The sequence below is a fragment of the Camellia sinensis genome, chromosome 4, assembly GCF_055761805.1.
Source record: "Camellia sinensis isolate YWXY chromosome 4, ASM5576180v1, whole genome shotgun sequence".
NCBI classification, from domain to species: domain Eukaryota; kingdom Viridiplantae; phylum Streptophyta; class Magnoliopsida; order Ericales; family Theaceae; genus Camellia; species Camellia sinensis.
The window spans coordinates 115224778-115246335 of record NC_138964.1 but is presented as its reverse complement, the minus strand read 5'-3'; the positions used below and the strand labels follow the sequence as shown (position 1 = coordinate 115246335).

The 21558-nt window shown below is 37.3% G+C and overlaps 1 long non-coding RNA gene across 1 annotated transcript; it reads right to left on the bottom strand.

The window, feature by feature from the left end:
- Positions 1 to 486: 486 nt before the first annotated feature.
- LOC145823409 (uncharacterized) lies at positions 487 to 5289 on the bottom strand. Its single transcript, XR_014365696.1, has 4 exons — positions 3311 to 5289; positions 2987 to 3094; positions 846 to 917; positions 487 to 761 (listed from the first exon to the last, which is right to left on the bottom strand). It is a non-coding gene; the product is annotated as an uncharacterized LOC145823409 (long non-coding RNA).
- Between the last annotated feature and the right edge of the window lie 16269 nt (positions 5290 to 21558).

Below are 21558 nucleotides of genomic sequence, written 5' to 3'. Positions count from 1 at the left end.
AAAAGTGATATTTTCACGACCAAAAAGTTTGGTCGCCAATTATCACATTCAACGACCAAAAAATTTGGTCGCCAACCGTGACATTCCGCGACCAAAACATTTGGTCGCCAATTGTGACATTCCACGACCAAAAAAGGTTTTGGTCGCCATTTGTTACTTTTCGCGACCAAAACTTTTGGTCGGCAAAACTGAGTTTCCACGACCAAGAGCTATTTTGGTCGGCAATAAATGTAATTTTTGCAACCAAAACTCTTGGTTGGCAATTGTCATTTTTTGCGAAAAAAAATTATTTATTTGTCGTGACTAATAAATTGGTCGCCAAAGCAGGAAAACAATATACCTGTAATTCTTAATAATTCATTCAATCCATAATAAACCTAAGATGTTATGCAAACTAATAATTCATTTAAAACACAAACTAGAAGTACTCAAGTGCAAAATATTGATACAATAAAAAATAAACTTTCTATATATACACATGAGAAGGTACCATAGAAACATTGCAAATTCCAAATTCAAGATGTTATGCAAACACCATGACTAAAATACAAATAGCCCAAAAAACTATTAGGCTGTGAATAAGCTAGATATGTTTCTAAGCAACTGCAACTTCCTCCTGATAAGAGTCCGTTTGTGCTTTACTACAAGATTCTAGAGTATCCCGTGTTGATTCGATGACAACCTGACCATTGACATAGTGTTGGACATTGTGGATGCCAATAGGGTTCACACCTGGCCGAAAAGCATTTCCTTCAATATACCTGTGACAACATTTAATCAGTTAGCATTTGACCTAGTGTTGGGTAACTATAATTTGCTTGTAGTGATTGAAGACAGAAACTCACATTTCTTTCAAGAAAGTGTGCTTATAGAATGCATCCAGGATTCTCCCAGTAAATTGATTATGATCCAGGTACCTGCAATGAAAGCAAGCTTAAGATGCTGTCCCATGCCTACACAAAAAAAGATGCTGTCCCAGATACACAAATGCTACATGATGCAAAAAAAGGGGAAAAGCAAATTAAAGAAGGGAAAAAAAAGGCATTACTTGTGATAAAAACAACAGTTAAAAGCCATGAATCAAAGCCATAAGGGATGAAGAAATCTTCTCAATATTGAAGATTGGGTCACAGATGTCAAGGAACGAAACAAAGTGTATCGATGAAATAGGAAACCTAACTCAACCTTGGTTCCACTAACAAACTTGTCCTGCAAATCCAAATACCTTGGGTGTCAATTTCATTGGTATGACCTTGTTGCATTGGTATGACACAACTGATATGAGGCTATTAGATCAGTACAATAGTGACATTTATCACAAAATAATAAATTATAGGCATAATTTTATAAGGAAAATAAAGTGTGCAATGTAAATTTAAAGTTAGTGATTGAGGGTTATACAAAAAATACATCTTATACGTATATTTTAATTCTGGGTAATTTTTTTAATTCTGGGAAAAGATCAATTAATTTTAAACAAAATAAAAAGATACATACTAGGCGAAACAGGGGGTTGTTAAAGCTTTTTTTTTGGAGAAAGGTAAGATCAGTCTAAGGTTAATGGTGATAGTTCTATGGTGATGGTGATAGTTCCATCTATACACTACAATTGAGTGACACATCACACAGGTAAAAATCTATTTTCAAAGGTTGTACCCAGTACACAATTCTTGCTTTATAAGGGTTTGGGAGAGGTAATAGGTAGTCAACCTTACCCCTAGTTTGAAGACTCAAAAATCTATTCTTAAAGTATAAAAAATAAAATAAAAAAATACAGCATTTTCTATATATGTTAGTTACAGATAAGCATAACAGTATTTTTCTATAGATCTCTTCCCACAGAATAGGATCAGGAAGGTAGTGAATCATATACAACTTTAAACATCACAAACTTGGAAAAAATATCATGCAGATTTTCATTATTTATCCTGTAACAATACCTCAAGTGTCACCAACATAGTGATGAACACATCCACACTTAAACTAGATTTTGGATACCTTTATTTAAAGCAAAAAAATAAAGAATAGAATTGGGAAGAGTGGGTCTGGAGGACAAAATTTGATTAAAAAATGAGAAATCATATTGAAAATGCATAGACAAGCAGCTCAACAATGATGAGAATAAAAAGGATTTGCAAATAAATATTGTGCCAAAGCTTTTAATGAGTTAACTTTACTGGAGGTCCTCCATCACAAAACTCAACAGCCCCTTGGCCAACCATATTTCCCTGGAGTATAGAATCAATGTTATCATCTAATCTTTTGACCCCTGCAATATAGAATCAATAGGGTTTCTTTCAAATTTATGTACCGATATAGTATAATTACTCCCATAAGAGCCAATATTGTTATCTGAAATATAGTTTGAAGCTAAAACAATTAATTAGAATAACAATCCACTCCCATTTCCTTTAAATGCCACCAAATTAATATGTGCATAAACGATTACCACATTTGATAATTGGACAACCGGTTGCATCATGTTCTTCTCTACAAGTCGTGTTTGTTATATATGGAGTTGTGCTGCTTAGTACTCCAAAGCTGGAACATCATAAATGTTCTCTGATAAAAACCACCTATTAACCTAATCAAACTTTAATGATAATTTTTACAAAAAAGAACTGTGGGAAAGAATGTTTTCTTTGGGTTTGTCTTGATTTTCTTGAATTGTAGTTTTCTCCAATCCTTTTTTTTCTAAAAACTAGGGTTTTTGATAGAGAACCGGCTACTAGTTCAGGCAATTCTTCCAACTCAAACAATGACATTGAATTTGGTTACCATAAGAGAAATCCAGCTTCCAAAAATGAAAACAATGCTACAGTAAACAAATTTATTTTAGTTAAGCATAAGCAGAAGTACTACTTGCACAACTAAATAATAAAAATATAATAGATTGCAGGGAATATAATACCAAAAAGAACATCTCTTACAACAATAATAAAAATAGGGTAAAATATATATTAAGATAGAACATGAACACAACTACCTCAAAAATCTGGTGCTGGAAAGAGATGATTCAGTGGGGGATACGATCTTCCTTCACTGAATTTCAAACCATACAACACTTCTTTCATCGCCTTTGAAATGTAATTGCCTATAAAGACAGACATGTATGAAAAAATTACCATTTTATAAGAAACATGTAAAATGGAGTTTTTGCACAAGTACTATTGAAAGCTTGTAAACAACACAGCTTTACAAACTCTCCCAAAAAAAGAACTTATCATATATATATTTTTTAAAAACCCATATATGTTCAATTTTTGTCAAAAATTAACTAGTCCAAAAAGCTTAAAATCATGAAACATACCTGTTAAGCTTTGTTGGGACTGCTCAATCTCCCAACAAGCCATTACTACTTCCATTGCGTGTACACAAACATGTTGTTGCAGCTGTTCTTTAAAAGAATAGAGCAATAGCACATAATGTGCCTACATTATAAAGAGAGATTAGAATTAAGACCACACTGTAAATTATCATTTTCTTTTGAACATAGGATATGTTTATCTATCAAAATATATCTCAAAGTTGGCGGAATTGCTTCATGTCCATCAAGAACTCATCAAAACTAAGGCATGGAAGGATAATAATAAATAAAAACCAAAACACAATCAACCCAGCCACTTCAAACACCTAATCACAAATACAAGCTCTAATGTTATGGAAGTTAAAAATAAAGCTGCTCATTGAGAATTCCTTGAAAGGTGGTTTTGCTTTCACCCAAAAAGCCACATAATTTTTTATTTTTTTTATTTTTTCTGAAATCTGATCCCACTCGCTTATCCCACCATTGAAAACCATTTCATTTCTAAATTTCCACAGCACCCAAAAGATTGCTGGGATAGATAACCAGATTGCTCTGACTACTAAGTTGATGAACACTTGATACAATAAAACAACATAAAAACACATAAATGTCTCACAAATTCAGCAATTAGGCACAATGTTGATCAAAAACCCACTTCATAAAAGCTAATTAAGAGTAATCAACATTTCAACACAAACTTGTATAAGTAAATAAACAGAGAGGGAGAAAGAGAAAGAGAGATTTGGGGAAAAACCTTAATTAATGGGAAGCAGGAATTTTGATTCATGAACTTGATGAACTTGATGAATTTGATGAATTTGGTGAATTTGATGAATTTGATGAATTAATGGGAAGCCTAATCCCATTTCCATGAACTTGATGAATTTGGGTTAGGATCAGATTGCCCAAGTAAACACCAAAAAAACAATCATTGCAAGAGAAATTCAAGCCTCAACTCAAACTCAGACTACAGCAAAAGAGCTTTTCACCATTCTCAACACTCTCTAAGCATATTAGCAGGTCCAATTTTGAGCCAAATTTAGTACAAGGTTTAGCAAAACTAAAATTTGTCAAGGCTTTTAGCTAGCCATTGGAGAGCTCAGTCTTGAGTTTTCATGCTATTGGAGAAGCTCTAACATGACCCAAGTTTGCTAATCCTATTCTAGTAATCAATAGGTGCAAATTTAACTAAGAAGGGAATTTTTAACATTATTTATTAATAAATAATGCTATATGCATCAATTGGTAATGAATAATGCTATATGCACCAATTGGTATACCAATTAGTGTACTAACAGATGATGTGGCATCATTTTAAAAGTTTTGGGTGTTTGTAATTTGTATAATGGGTGGGGTTATAATTTTTAAGTAATAATATTATAACATATATTGGTACACTAATTGGTAGACCAATTGGTGAACGTAGCACCACCGTTTATTAATCGAGAGACCTTCCTTGCATCAATAAAACTTCTTGTGGCCGATAAAGAAATATTAAATATTGCATCCAAGGGTTGTCAAGCTTAATTATATCAAATTACTTTGTCACCATCTTGCATATCACCGATAAAGCGATGAAAACTAGCATGCATATACTTTCAAAGCTTGCAATTATTGAAGACAATCCAATTCACAGCATGAACAAATCACAGAGCTTATGAGAAACAAAATGCCAGCAGAGAGCAGCGAGATTCTAACAACTTCAGAAACAAAGAATAGTAGATTAAGCAAATGAGAGTCTACAACCAATGAACACCAAGTCTTAAGATGCTTCAATCCACACGGCCCAAGTTCTACTCATCTTCATCTGCAGTTAAAAGTTCCAAACCAATTAGAATAGAAACACCAAAAAAGGGGGTTAAACACACATATGGTATGATAGATATTTACAAAACAATTCATCTCTACCAATAGGCAGAGATTGGCTGGCCTATCAGAAGTCTAAAAGAATAAACACTATTGTCAGAAATTCCTTCACATGACTAATATTAATCATGCTTCAGAAGGATCCAACATGTGGAGTGAAAAGTCCAAAACAAAGCTAAAACAAATAACTTGAAATAACTATTATACCATAGCCCATGTTCAAGTAACATATTGAAGCATTCCGTCCAATGGCTATTTAAAGAGGAAAATGGAATGGAAGTGTCAACTCTGCAAAATATGGAATGTGCCTACTAAAATAGTACAGAGAGAGAGTTCTAAAAGAAAAGAAAATGAAGCACCAATTGAACAACAACATATTTCAAAAAAATTGAGTTCCCCCCTCTCTGCAAATTTATCACTATGAGGACCTTGTATGTATGAGGTTCGCATTAGTTTCACATAGGCACCAGATGAATGAATCAAAATTCCTGCTTCCCATTGTATTAGATCATTTGGTGAATCGCTTTTTCGATGAGACGATTCAGAGGAAAGAGAGGAGGAAGTAGTGTACCAAGTAAATACCCTTCTTCGATGAGACGATTGAGAGAGACTGAGACTGAGCTCTTTCAAATTTGCTCCATTAGAACCCTCTTAGTTTTGCCCAGGTATCTTCTTCAAACCCTCTCTCTTCTCCACATCTTCCCAGTTTCTATGTACCTTTACGATAGAAGCCAAATAGTTGTGTATAATATATTTTTGGGTTTGGGGTTTGGCGCCAGATTATTTCATTTTGCCGCCTATTCTTATTTCGATCATATTATTCACGACAATCACAAAAAATATACAATCACATTAATTAATAGGGTGAATAAAAAATATACATATAATCACACTTAATTTAAAAGTGATATAAAAAATAAATATTATTATACTTAATTAAATTAAGTGTGATTAAAATATCAATCTAATTTTTTTTATCACACTTTCAATAAAAGTGAGATATTTTTATTTGTCAAAGTATGATTGTTAACTATTTTTGTAGTAGTGATATAATCACACTTTAATTAGAATATGTGATTAAGAAATATATAAATAATCACACTTTTAATTAGAATGTGTGATTAAAATATATATATATATATATATATATATAATCACACTTGTTTAAAAAGTGTGATTAAAAAGTAGTAGTATATATATAATCACACTTTAATTAGAATATGTGATTAAAAAATATATAAATAATCACACTTTTAATTAGAATGTGTGATTAAAATATATATATATATATATAATCACACTTGTTTAAAAAGTGTGATTAAAAAGTAGTAGTATATATATAATCACACTTTTATTAGAATGTGCGATTAAAAAATATATAAATAATCACACTTTTAATTAGAATGTGTGATTAAAAAATATATATATAATCACATTTGTTTAAAAAGTGTGATTAAAAAGTAGTAGTGTATATATAATCACACTTTTAATTAGAAGGTGTGATTAATATATATATATATATATAATCATACTTAATTGAAAAGTGACATAAAAAATAAATATTATCACACTTCCAATAAAAGTGAGACCTTTTTTTTTTTTGTCAAAGTGTGATCTTTAACTATTTTTGTAGTAGTGAATTTCAAGTTATCACTCTCTCTCTCTCTCTCTCTGATCTATGAAGAAGAAGAAGAATGGATTTGCATTTGAAAATTCAAACCCTAGAAATTTATGATATGGGTTTTGAAAGTGTATGTATATGCTTTTTCATAGTTGGAGCTGGTGGATGGAGTGGGTGATGAGTGAGAGAGAGACAGACAGACACACAAAAAGAAAGAGAGAGAGAAGAGTAATGAGTGAGAGAGAGAAAGAGATATATATATATATATAGAAAGAGAGAGGGGGAGAGAAAAAGAGATAGAGAGACAGACAGACAGAGAGATGAGTGAGTGAGAGAGAGAGAGAGAGACAAAGTGGTCGCTAAAAGTGTATTTTCTTGTAGTGAAGAGCTCGGTAAATAGAGAAGAGGGGAAGGAGAGAGTGAGCAAAGTGAATACAATAGGGGAGAGAGACAGACAGACAGAGACACAGAGAGAAAGAGAGAGAGAAGAGTGAGAGACAGACATAGAGAGAGAAAGTGAGAAAGAAGAGTGATGAGTGAAAGAGAGACAGAGAGAGAAAAAGATAGAGACATAGACAGAAAGAAATAAGAGATGAGTTAGAGATAGATAAAGAGAGAGAGAGAGAAAGAGAGCGAAAAGAGATGATCGAGAGAAAGACATAGAAAAAGAGAGAGATAGAAAGAAAAGAAAGATGAGCATGAAAGAGAGAGAGAGAAGAGAGACGAGTGAGAGAGATAGAGAAAGAAAAAAGATGAGAGAGATAAAGAGAAGAGAGATGAGCGAGAGACAAAGAGAAAAAGAGATAGAGACAAAGATAGACAGACAGAGAAGAATGATGAGTGAGAGAGAGAAAAAGAAGAGAGAGAGAAAAAGAGAGAGACAAAGAGAAAAAGAGATAGAGAGTGAGAGACAAAAAAAGAGATAGAGAGAGAGGAGAGAGAGAGAGAGAGATAGACAAAGAGAGAAAGAGACAGAAAAAGAGACAGAGAGAGATGAGAGATGAATGCGAGAAATAGAGAGATGAACGAGAGAGACAGAGAGAGAGATAGAGAGGAGATATGAGCGAGAGAGACAGAGAGAGAGATAGAGAGATAGAGAGAAAAGAGATGAACGAGAGAGACAAAGAGAGAAGAGAGATGAGACAGAGATGCGAGAGAGCTCAAGAATAAAGATGAACAAGATAGATAGAGAGAAGAGAGATGAACGAAAGAGACAGAGAGAGAAGAGAGATAGAGAGAGAGAGAGAAAGAGAGAGACAGAGACAAAGACAGAGGCACAGACAGAGTAGGAAAGAGAAAGAGACAGAGAGAAACAAGAGATGAATAAGAGATAAACAAAGAGAGAGAAAGAGAGCGAAAAGAGATGATCGAGAGAAATACATAGAAAAAGAAAGAGGTAAAGAGAGAAGAAAGATGAGTAGAAAAGACAGAGAGTGAGATAGAGAGAAGATAGATGAATAAGAGAGATAGAGAAAGAAAAAAGATGAGAGAGATAGAGCGAAGAGAGATGAGATAAATGAGTGAGAGACACAGAGAGAGAGATAGACAGATAGACAGAGAGAGATAGAGAAATGAGAGAAGAGATAAATGAGTGAGAGACACAGAGAGAGAGAGAGACAGGTAGACAGATAGACAAACAGAGAGAGAAAAGTGATGAGTAAGAGAGAGAAAGAGAATAGAGAGAGGAAGATAAAAAAAAATAGGTGAAAAGAGACAGACAAAGAGAGAGAGAGAGAAAAAGAGTGAAAAAGATAAACGAGAGAGATACAGGGAGAGATGAGCGAGAGAGATAAAGAGAAGAGAGATAAAGAGAAACGAGAGATAAGAGAGATAGAGAAAAGAGAGATGAGCGAGAGACACAGAGAGAGAGATAGAGAAGAGTGATGAGTGAGAGAGAGAAAGAGAAGAGAGACAGATAGACAGAGAAGAGTGGTGAGTGAGAGAGAGAAAGAGAAGAGAGACAGATAGACAGAGAAGAGTGGTGAGTGAGAGAGAGAAAGAGAAGAGAGACAGAGATAGAGACACAGAGAGAAAAAGATAGACAGATAGATAGAAAGAAAGAGAAAGAGTAATGAGCGGAAGTGAATTTTTATTTTTCTTTCAGCGACGAAAATATTTTAGTTGCCAAAACTATATATACCGCGACCAAAATAATTTTTAGTCGCTGAAATTAAAGTTTTGCCGACCACACTTTTGGTCGCGAAAGATAAAAAATAATTTTTTATTTTTCTTTCAGCGACTACAATATTTTAGTTGCCAAAACTATATATATCGCGACCAAAATAATTTTTAGTCGTTGAAATTAAGGTTTTGCCGACCACACTTTTGGTCGCGAAATATAAAAAATTATTTTTTATTTTTCTTTCAGCGACTAAACTATTTTAGTGGCCAAAACTATATATACCGCGACCAAACTAATTTTTAGTCGCTGAAATTAAGGTTTTTCCGACCAAACTTTTGGCCGCAAAAGATAAAAAATAATTTTTTATTTTTCTTTCAGCGACTAAAATATTTTAGTTGCCAAAACTACATATACCGCGACCAAACTAATTTTTAGTCGCTGAAATTAAGGTTTTGCCGACCAAACTTTTGGTCGCGAAAGATAAAAAATAATTTTTTATTTTTCTTTCAGCGACTAAAATATTTTAGTTGCCAAAACTACATATACCGCGACCAAACTAATTTTTAGTCGCTGAAATTAAGGTTTTGCCGACCAAACTTTTGGTCGCGAAAGATAAAAAATAATTTTTTATTTTTCTTTCAACGACTAAAATATTTTAGTTGCCAAAACTACATATACCGCGACCAAACTAATTTTTAGTCGCTGAAATTAAGGTTTTTCCGACCAAACTTTTGGTCGCGAAAGATAAAAAATAATTTTTTATTTTTCTTTCAGCGACTAAAATATTTTTGTTGCCAAAACTACATATACCGCGACCAAACTAATTTTTAGTCGCTGAAATTAAGGTTTTGCCGACCAAACTTTTGGTCGCGAAAGATAAAAAATAATTTTTTATCTTTCTTTCAGCGACTAAAATATTTTTGTTGCCAAAACTACATATACCGCGACCAAACTAATTTTTAGTCATTGAAATTAAGGTTTTGCCGACCAAACTTTTGGTCGCGAAAGATAAAAAATAATTTTTTATTTTTCTTTCAGCGATTAAAATATTTTAGTTGCTAAAACTATATATATTGCGACCAAAATAATTTTTAGTCGCTGAAATTAAGGTTTTGCCGACCAAACTTTTGGTCGCGAAAGATAAAAAATAATTTTTTATTTTTGTTTTAGCGACGAAAATATTTTAGTTGCCAAAACTATATATACTGCGACCAAAATAATTTTTAGTCGCTGAAATTAAGGTTTCGTCGACCAAACTTTTGGTCGGGAAAGATAAAAAATAATTTTTATTTTTCTTTCAGCGACAAAAATATTTTAGTTGCCAAAACTATATATACAGCAACAAAAATATTTTTTTAGTCGCCAATTGTGAGATTTTTAGCGACTAATTTTTTTTTTAGTCGCTAAAAATTAATATACCTTGACTAAAAAAATTTAGTAGCTAAATATTGTACTTTTACCGACTAACATAATTTTTAGTCGCCAATTCCACAACTTTTGGCAACAAAATATTTTTAGTCGGCAAAAGTGGTCGCCAATTGTGTATTTTCTTGTAGTGAGTCTTCCCTATTTTGCTCTTTTATCTATTCACATTTTGAATGTTAGTGTGAGGCTAGAACCATTAGAGAGATTATTTATGGGGTTTCAATTTAGACACAAGAAGCACTCAAAACAGTGTTTAGATGAGGGAGTTATTCCTGTTCAAAATTCAGACACAAAATCTGTCAACATTATTCACTCGAGCACACTTTTGACCACTCAAGTGGTCCGTAGATCTAAACGACTATATTTTTCAAAAATAAAGATCCTACAATCACCCAATCACTGCTCAAGCACACAATTGACCACTTGAGCAGTCTATTTCATAAACAGAGATACTGCAAGCATGAATTCACCACTTGAGCACACTTTTGACTACTCGAGCGGTCTATTCGACTTTAGTGCGTGGAAAATTATGTTTTTTGTCAAATTTTACACCTACACTATATATAGGGACTCTAGATGATTTCACATCACTTTTTCTCTCTATATTCTCAAGATCTCTCCTTCTCTCTACTCTCTCTGAAATACATGTTCCACCTTTAATTCCATCTCTCTAGAAGAAGATTTTCACTCTAGTTCTTTGGGTAATATTGTTGAGCAAGTCAGGAGCTTCAAATCCATCCAAGAAAATGCAAGTTTGCGCAAACTTGATCACCTAGGGCTTGTTCCCCTCAAGTTTAGAGGTAAAAATTTCTTGCTTTCAGTAAATATCGGTTTTGTTGGCTTTTTGGCTTTCGAAGGTTATTTTTGTAATTTTGAGCGTGCCAGCAAGGATCAATCAGTCCTTACAAAAGATTATTTGCCAACCAATTATTAGATGATTATGTTTTTAGTTCTTTCAGCCTCAATGAAGAGGACTTTTACTGGTGACTTGATTTAGGAGAATTAAGCAGATAACAATCAAAATGAAGAATAATTGTAGCATTTCATTAAGTAAAATGAAATACTTACAATGATCCAATTTAGCCTCGTAGACGTTTACAGCAACAAACTACTTTGAAACTAGTACAGGAATTTAAAGTACAGAAATGTATAGAACAAGAAATGTAAAAACTGGGAGGAAAAATAAAGAAGATAAAACTGGTATTTGGATCTGAGTCCCTCCGTCATTCTGAGGCCTTCTCTGCTATTTATACTGTCCCATGGTAACCGTCAAAATGATCTTTTAACCGTCGAATCATACTTCCGTAACTGCTTATCATGTTTCCTCACAGTTAGCTCCACTACGCCATATTTGCAGTTAGGCTTCTCTCTTAATTTTGAATTCAAATATATGAGTAACCGTTAGGGCCACGTCATTTTGTATCTCCTTGCTAATCCAGTGCTATGCAGATCTATCATAACCAATACTAACTGCCACGTGTGTGATTACGATTGAAGATTTGAATTGTCTTCCCGTATTGTCCTCATTTTGCCACATGTTGAACTATGATTGGCCCGTACAAAATATATAGCCAACATTAACCCCCGCACTAATACACCCAATACTTGGTGATATTAGTAGATCAAGGTATTTTACCCACGTCTTAGAACGTTCATGGGTTTTGCATCTTCAAAAATACAACCGTCATTCATTGATGAACATTTGCATTAACTTCTCTTCTATTCCTTGAACATTCCTACTATCTCAGTATTCGAAAAGACTAGTTCAGCTCTCATGGCTAAGCAGTCTGTTTCTTATCTCGATCAAGCATATGAAGAGTTGTTTGATAATGTTGTTCATCCTCGAAAGAATCTTCATGCATTGATTAGCCACCTTTACCCACCTCCCTATATTCAAGTCATGGAAGCTTTTGCAAATTATCAACCTCTGGATTATGAACCTATTGTCCACAATTCTTTAATTAAAAATTTTGCAAATATGGATATTGAAAGCTCTTCATTCTAACCCAAAGCCTTCTGGATGGGATGAGGCTTTAACTTCTTCTTCTTCTGGGGCTTCTGGTTCGGGAAGCCGGACAGAATCTGAGGAACCTAAATTAAGAGAGCGAATCAACCATCATTTTGTTGAATTCGTTGATCCTTTAGCTTTTCCTTCCTGTGCTCGGAGTTCGGTGGTTTACCCCTATGTATCCATCAACCGCCGACGTCGTTTGGAAGACAACTTACTTATAGCATAGTACACATCTTCCATGCCTACGAAGATAGTACATGCCACTCCTCGTCCGGAAGAGGCTCAAGGGTATAGCCCTTCATTTTTAGCACAGAAGGCAAAACTTTGCTCTTCTGACTGGCTTGATGTCGTCAACAACCCTCAATTTCCTCCTACTTTCGAGATGGAAGCTCCTGCACCTCCTCTTCCACAAAACCCTCACTGGATGGAGGAATTAAGATTTACTCTCTTTCAGGATCAATTTCTCCCCTCCTATCACCCTCCATCTCCACCTACTAAAGATCAACGATAGCAAGCCCAACTTCTGCTTGCGACCTTTTCTCACTTGCCCTTTAATGTTCTTGAGGACGATGTTCCTCTCAAGAACTTTCGATGGGCTTGTGATGTTATGACCTGGGGTCATATCCTCAACCCCATCGCTCAAGCAGAACTTCAGATGTTTTTAGACCAACTTCCATTACTTCTTCATTGGCATCATGCTTCTGTTGCCACCAATCAATCTTTGGATCAAATCTTAGCCCGTCGAGTTCATACCCGGTATGAAGCAGAGAACCTTATTGATGAATACGATGATTTCAAGAATAAAGATTCTGCATACTAGGATGACTTGGACATGGACGAGATAGAACAAGGGCTGAAAGAGACATAGTTTGAAATAAAAGCTGAAAAACTTTTTTATCAAGTAAGAGCACATCAACTTCAGCAGCCTAGCCTGGAGAAGATAGAAGATAGAATAAAGAAAGAACAAAAGTTCATCGACCATAGTTGGAACAAGTTCCATGATCTTGTCATTTATTCTATTCCTTATTTTTATGAACTTGCATATGTGGCCAAAAAAGGCTTTTCGATGTAATTGTTTTTGTCTTACTAAAGCTAAGACATTTTCCCTTTATTTGGCATGGTTCGATTTCTCCTTCAATTGTTTTTACAAATGAATTTAGGGCTTCGAATTCACCAATCTCATCTTTTAAATCTTGATTCAATCATTCCTAATGAAATACTGGAAACCAATTTGAACTTCTCCAATTTATGGAGTATAATTGATAACTTTTGAAGGTTTCCCTTTAGAATCAAATCTTCAAATTTATCGATTTCGTCCTTCGAAACTTAATTTGATCATATCTAATTTCCCAACATATGGTTAATGTAATCAAGTAATTTCGAATCAACTAATTTTTTTCTTCGAACAAGCAGTCTTTATTTTCCAAAATATGGAAACCTCTTTAAAAGATTGTACTGTTTTATTTCAGAAAGGTAATTGCTTCTGCATACTATCAAAGCAGCTATTGGCTTGAAATTTAAAACAAACAATTTCTAACCTTAAGGATACTCCAAGTTTTGCTTCGAAGGATTATACTCTCATCAAGAAACCTAAAAAAGGTCTTTAATCCTTCTGAAGTAAACGAATATTTGAGCATTCTTGGATCCTTAGGTGTGGAATGTGCTTCGAAGTAGACTCCCTACCTTCAAAGCCGTTTCTTATATGATTTTGGCGCCAAAATTTGGCTTCAAAGCCAAATATTTTATTTCAAAATTGACATCACTATTTGAGATGCGTTTCCCTCCATATTTATCAATATTGAAAGAAACTTTTCGCATTCGCTCCTTTAGTACTTTTATGAATTCCATGATATTTTCAGACATAAAGGCTTTAAAACCCTTTTCATCTTGTGACTCCAATTCACTTGGTCACAAACCCCTCTTCTCTACTGACCCTCTTTCTCTTACTGTTTGTTATCAATGGAGTCTTCTTCCTTGAAAGTATCAGCTGGCGAACGTATGAGCCCAACGATGGCTTTGAAGAGATGTATTGAGGAAGAAATTACCAAATTTAAAGCTGGCGAATCAAGCGCCATAGACGGTTATCCCTTGTCACAGCGAAAAACAAGAATATGTCCTAGGTCCTATCTTTCGAGAGGTTCCCGCCTAACTTCCCGCTTTATACCCCTGTTTGAAGGATCACTTTCTTCTTTACGAAGGAGGGCTTGACTGGGAAATTGGAGGATGAATCGACCTCATCGTTGCTGGCCAACACTGAGGGTTGAGTGGGAGAAGTGGTATAACCGAGTCGTGCCTGCAAGAGAACAAGACTTACAAGAACTCTGCATTCTCGATGCCCTTTGTCTTTCCAGATTTATCATTCCTGAAGACCCTTTTTTGATTCCTGCAGCTCTTTATTTTTGGAATATGGCTTTTAACTTTTTTCAGTTTCGTTGTGGTATGATGGCCCCCACCGTCTTTGATATCTGCCATCTTTTAGGGTTTTCGCCACTTGGCACTCCCTTCACACCCAACTATCCAGACCTCTTGGTTAAGTTTTCGCTTCCATCTTTGAATTCCTCCTTCAGTGACTTTGTAAAGGCTGAAAATAAAAAGGAGGGCCTTGTGAGTGATCGAGAACTCTTCTCCTTCATCTTGTATTGGCTATGTAAATTTCTTTTTTGTACATCATCCCAACGAATCATGCCTGAGTTTGCCCCACTTGCAAAGGCCCTTGTTTTGAAGAAACCAATAACTTTGGCCCCTTATCTTTTAGGCCATGTCTATAGAGCCTGTTCCCAATTCTGCGAAAAACCCCTTGATGTCAACCAAGGAGGTCCCCTCTGGGTGCTTTAACTCTGGCTCTTCGCATACTTCACTGATTTACACCCCAAGTGAGGCTCATGCACATGCTCGGTTTCTTCCAAAAAACCGTTGTTTTGCTGCTGTACGCCTCTGTTTTCACATTTGATCACTGAAAGTTCTGCACGTCTCTAGAACACCTCTGTTTTACATTACCAACACACTGTACAAAATTCATTAATGGCCGACAATAGGGACAAAGGGTCGGTCAGCTACCAATGGTGGTCGTTCGGCCACTGGTGGTGGCTGTCGGCCACTACTGGTTTGAACTTCCTTCCTGCAATAGAGAACAAAACAGTGTATTTCTCAAGGGTTATTTGTACTGTAACCGTCCTTATCATCAAATAAACTCAAAGGAGTGAAACTCTTGGCTCCCAAACCATCAACCAAGAAATTTCATTGCATGATGGCCAAAGAACCAAGTTTGTACAAGTTTAATAAATGCAAAACAAGACTGAAACAGTCCATCACCCTATCATGCATAATCAAGGGCAATAGAGACCAAAGAAAGTGGCACATTTCATCACTTTTGATTATGAAATGTCCCATTTTCCTTGTGTTCAAATTAACGTCCGATTTGAACATATGCAATGCAACATAAAGAATGATTATCTTGCCTCTTTTACTTGCTAATTTTGTTTACTCATTTTAATCACCAAATCATTCCTTAATCCATTAAGTCCATTGGTTAGTGTCCTCTAATGGAAAGGGGGCTCAAACCACAAGTTGCTTTGGGCATCAAAGAGGCATTACATTGTTGGTAATGGACCCCCTAAGGGATTAAACCATTAGGTGTAGCACCTTCATTTCACACTTAGTCAAACAAGTGGTTTGAAACCACTTTCAAAGCAAAAATAAAACCATGAAAGGAGGAAGGTTGCAGAGATGATTAAGTGCTGAAATCAAGTAGAAAAAGAACTAAAACATGCAATCAACTCACACCAATGATGATTTATGCCTTAAAACATTAAACTAGTGAAAGGAGTTACACTACAACTATGCAAAATAAGACTCAAACGAACTAACCAGCCCAAAACAGAGCTAAAACAGGTTATTTTAGAGGCTAAAACATGCTGGACTTGAGCTAAGTTAAGCTAGAAAAACATGCTAACATGTGAAGCTAACTAGGCATGCAAACAAGACACAAAGGGGACAGGCTAACCCCTCCAAATTTGGACCACAAAATAATTTTTTTGCCACTGAAAAACCTCTAAAATTCCATGGTTAAAAGGCCCAAAAAAGTTGATTTGAAAGTGATGAATAAAGGCACAAAAACTTTAAAAACTAATAAGCAAGAAGAGTGAACCACCCCTAACTAAAAAAAAGGATTCAAACCACCACTTTTAGGCAACAAAAACTGAACTTTTCTCAGTTCAAAACCAGCCCCAAAACAGTAAGAAAAGATGGTAAAACAAGCTTGCAAAATAAAGTAAAAAAGCAAGTAAACTACCTCTTGAATCAAAGGGCAATTCTAGGGACAAAACTAAGCTAAAACCACTTTCAAGAGCTCAAAACAAGTCCCAAGGAAACTCAGCTCAAAGGTGAGAGGATTTGGTTTAGGATGTGTATGCAAAACTGTAGAGAAAACAAGCACTTAGGCACAAAATTGTAAGAGAGATAGAGAAATCTAGAGAGAGAGAGAGAGATTTTTGCTCTGAATTTTCTAACCCTCAATAATGGGGGAGGAACCCCCCTATATATAGAAAAGCATGCCTTTAGCTTAGAAACATCCTACCACACACGTGTAGGGAGATGCAGCTAATTGTGCTAACAGTTGCCACAACTGTCAATAAATATCTACAAATATCTGGAAAAAGAGTTTGGTGGCTGGCAACTGTCAGCAAATATCTTCAAATATCTGGAAAAAGAGACTGGTGGCCGACCGGCGACACCAATGGCCGACAACCAAGGGCCATGGCCGACAGCCTCTGGTGGTGACCGACAGGTCACCACAATTTTTAGGCACCAAGTTTTGATCCAAAACAAGGCACAGAAAGGGCAAGGTCTAAAGGCTCAAAGACAGGGCGTTCAGCCGAGGACTTCGGGCACTCAAAATGAACACATGTAACCATAATCATCAAATGCACAAGTTATGACGTCCAAGTCATGAGCATGGTCAAAAATGAGGTGTCTACAGTTGTCCTTCTTTGATAGAACGCGAAAATCATGAAATGACGGGAGTGAATGTCAAAGCCCAGAGACGACCCATTTTGACAAGGCTGAAGACTTGGACAAACAAACAAGCAAGACAAAAATGGTTACACCCACAGATTGCCTATGCATCCCTTTACAAGGAATCGAACCAACATAGTTCTGGGGCAAGATACAAGTGATATGCATGCAAAACAGTTTGAAAGGTGGACTTATATGCTTTGCGAAGCCGGCTATTTTGAAAAACTTATGATCATGCGAGATGATGCAATAAGCAATAACAAATACGATAAGAAAAAATGAATACAACATATAACAACACATGAAGGAGCAAATTCAAGCTTTCATGCAAAAAGTTGTAAAACAAACTCCAACCACGCCAAAACACAAGGAAAGAAAACACCGCTCAGGGTAAACTGAGAATCAAAAACCGCTCGGGGTTGTGTTTCACACGTCCCGAGATAAAACACGCCCAGGCTCGCACATCATGCGTCCTGAGATAAATTCCAAACCTGCTAAAGTCGTGTGAGGAAAGGAACACTCTAACCACGCTGAAATCTTGAGAAGAAGTCCAAAGAAAAACCAATCAGGGCCGCGTTCCACACATCTTGAGAAGCCGTTCGGGGTCGTGTTTTACACGTCCTGAGAAACTAAAAACGGCTCAGGGCCACGCTTCGTACGTCCTGAGAAACAACCACTCGGGCATGTACTTCGTATATCCCGAGGTAAAAGAGAGGGGTGTGCGATAGATGCACAGTGTGAACAAGTGCGATCGATGCACAAGTTGGGGGTGCGATAGATGCATGAAGTGAACAATTGCGATAGATGCACAAGTCAGGGGTGGGCGATAGATGCACCAAGTGAACAAGTGTGATAGATGCACAAGTCAGGGGTGTGTGATAGATGCACAAGTCAGGGGCGATAGATGCATGAAGTGAACAAGTGCGATAGATGCACAAGTTAGGAGTGTGTGATAGATGCACGAAGTGAACAAGTGCGATAAATGCACAAGTCAGGGGTGTGCGATAGATGCACGAAGTGAACGAATGCGATAGATGCACAAGTCAGGGTTGGGTTCTTTTACCGAGACACAAATGACCTTATTTGGAACTCTTTTGAATGAACCGTACATACAATATCGTTTGACTGCATTGGCTCCACTGAATAAACCATACATACAATATCGTGCCTGCATAAGAAAGAAACTCAACAAGTACAATAAAGTAAGGGTGCATGTTCTATGCACAATTACAATAATGGTAAGGCATGTTCTATGGAAAGTATTGAATGTATATTCTATGCTAAGTACAAGATGCATGCTCTATACGCGATTAACAACATGTTCCATGCTACATAACAAAATGCATGTTCTATGCAAAATACAAGATGCATGCTCTATGCGTGATTTGAAATACGTATTATGTGCAACAGCATTTGTAAAATGCACGTTCTACATATGTAACGAAGAAATGCATAGTCTACGAAACAAGTTCAATAGCAACTTTCCGATTCACTTCTCGGAAGAGTTGTGACATGCAAAAAGGATACATCTTGTCCAACAAGTGACAAATAACGATCACCGAAAACACAATTTCGAGCTTCCACAGAGAGAATTTGAACTCAACAGTGGCCTTCCTTTGCACCTCTCGGGAAACAAGGACAACCACAGCATCAAGACACAAAATAGGAGCACTGGGCACTGGACGACCACTAGATGAGGGTGACGGCCACCTGTCGGCCACCATTTGAGATTGTCGGCCACCGATGGCAGATCGGGGCCAAATCGGTCTTTTCACCTTGGGTCTTTAAGTATAGGTCCTGGGACCTCATTTGCACACACCCTTATGTTCAAAACTTCATCCTCTCTCTCTAGACCTTTCTGCTCTCTAGATCCGAGCTTTATACGTGTTTTCCAACGCCCCACGCGAAGTTGATTTGCTAAATCCTCTTTGTTTCCTCCGTTTTGAACCGATTGAAATTTGATTTCGGTGCATTTTTCTTCATTTTCATCACTTGAGGTTTGTTCTCCTCTAATTTCTCTCGGGTTTGGTGCCTTTTTTCGGGCTTTGACTTTTTTTTCACTTTTCTCTCTCCTAGGGTTTGACTTTTTCAAAGTTTACCCTATTTTCTCCATTTTCTTCACTGTTCATCGACTCTTCACCCATATTCCAGATGGCAGACGACATACCACATGATTGAGCTCCACTAGAGGCAGAGTTCGAGTTGGAGTTTGATTCTGAGGCGGAGCCGGAGCCGGAGCCATTACCACTAGGAGTGAGGCCTTTTGATCCGGCGAGGTATCATCCTTGGATGCATACTCTGCCTCCTGGAGTTATTAGGCACTTCATTGATTTTGCTACTGACGCGCCAGCGGATCTCCTACTAAGGGAGCTAGATTCCCATCTTTCAGCTGTTGTCGTTGAGGTACAAACTCTATTCACTTGCACATCTGATGTTCTTTAATTATATTTCTTGCGTTGTCTCTCCTCTGACTGTACTTTCATCACTATCACCGCATTTTATTTGGCACTTCCTTTGCATCTAACTGTACTTACACTGGTTCACCTGTCCTCTGCTATAGGGTGACTCTCGCGCATACAGGGGCTATGGGGCTACAACGGCTAGAGATTGGTATGACGAGCTCCCTGCAGGAGTACGAGACATTGTTGACGAGGCCGGCTTCGGCCTATTCTGTTCTGGATTGACACGAGTTATAGTGAGCCGTCCACTTCTTGGAGAGCTAGTACAGAGGTGGCAGGACACCACTAACTCTCTACACCTTTCCACTGCTGGAGAGATGACGATGACTCCTTACGACATCGCCATGATCACAGGCCTAGGCGTAAGGGGTGATCCGATTCCTCTGGATCCTGATATGGGAGAGTGAGAGGTTGCCTGGATTGAGCTACTAGGGGCGCGCTCACCTTTGTTTCGGACAGCTATGGTCAGGTACAATTAGTTCGAGAAGCAGTTCTGGGGGACTGAGCCCGAGACAGTAGAGGAGATAGAACAGTATGCTCGAGGTTTTCTGATGTTTCTCATCGGTACCACCCTATTTTCAAATAGGGCGAACACTGTTGGATTGTACTTGCTGAGTGCACTAGTGGTCCTTCCCCGAGTGAGTTTCTATGATTGAGGCGGGGCCGGCCTCGCAACTCTATAAAGCTATAGGAGCTTGACCTCCCGTAGGAGTGGACAGTTAATCGGAGGCTGCTGGCGAGCCTGGGAGGTACACATCTCAGTTCCCTCTTTACACTTTGCATCTTCTATTTAGCATTCCTTGATTTACATCTGTTCAACACATGTACTTTCTGCTTTGCATTTTCTATATCTGTTCATGCACTGTATGCTTTCTGCTTTGCATTTTCTATATTTGTTCGAATTGTATTGATCACATCTCACTATGCTTTCTTCGCAGCTATGGGTGTATGCATACTTCGCGACTCTTGTCTCAGAGCTTGCAATGGAGGTTCCATTGACAGTCCCCTATTCGCGGGTATACGATGGTCAGCTTCGCCATAGGACTCGCGGGCCCTTCACTTTTTTCAGACATTACTTTGACACCGTAGCTGCCTATGAGGTAACCCAAAACATGGCCATCATTTTTGCTCTGCATTTGTTCTGATTCACATATTAGCAACTGACAGTAACTAATACTCTGTTTATCTTCTATTTGCAGATCATGTGGCAACCATGGGCTATGATATCGACAGGGGTTCGAGGCCGGTACACTGTGGCCTTGGGCATTTCGCGCTATAGTATTTTACTTGAGGGTCCGATTTGCCAAGCCTGGTACCCAGGTGAGAGAGTCGTGCATTAGTCTCTGAGTCTGCCTGTTCCGTTCATACCGATGACGCCGCCAAAGTCCACGAGGTTAGTTGACAGCCTATCTGTTGACGGGGTTATCCAGTTCATGGTGGGCTTGGAAGCAGAATACTTCCGAGTCGAGGGAGATTATAAGGTCTTCACTCAGATACACCTTATGCCACCTCTAACAGGTGTTCGCGGAGGTGAGGAGGCAAGAGCTCTTGCTGCGAGGGTAGGGCTTAGAGCAACCAAGATAGCCAAGGCCCGTGGGAGAGGGGCTTTTCAGGTGAGGCAGAGGAGCGGCTGGCCGGAGCTGCCTACTGCTTTCACCTGTTGGATGTATACTGGGGAGGCATATTAGATTTCGATTGAGCCTGCCGTAGCGGGGCATAGACATGTCAGAGCTC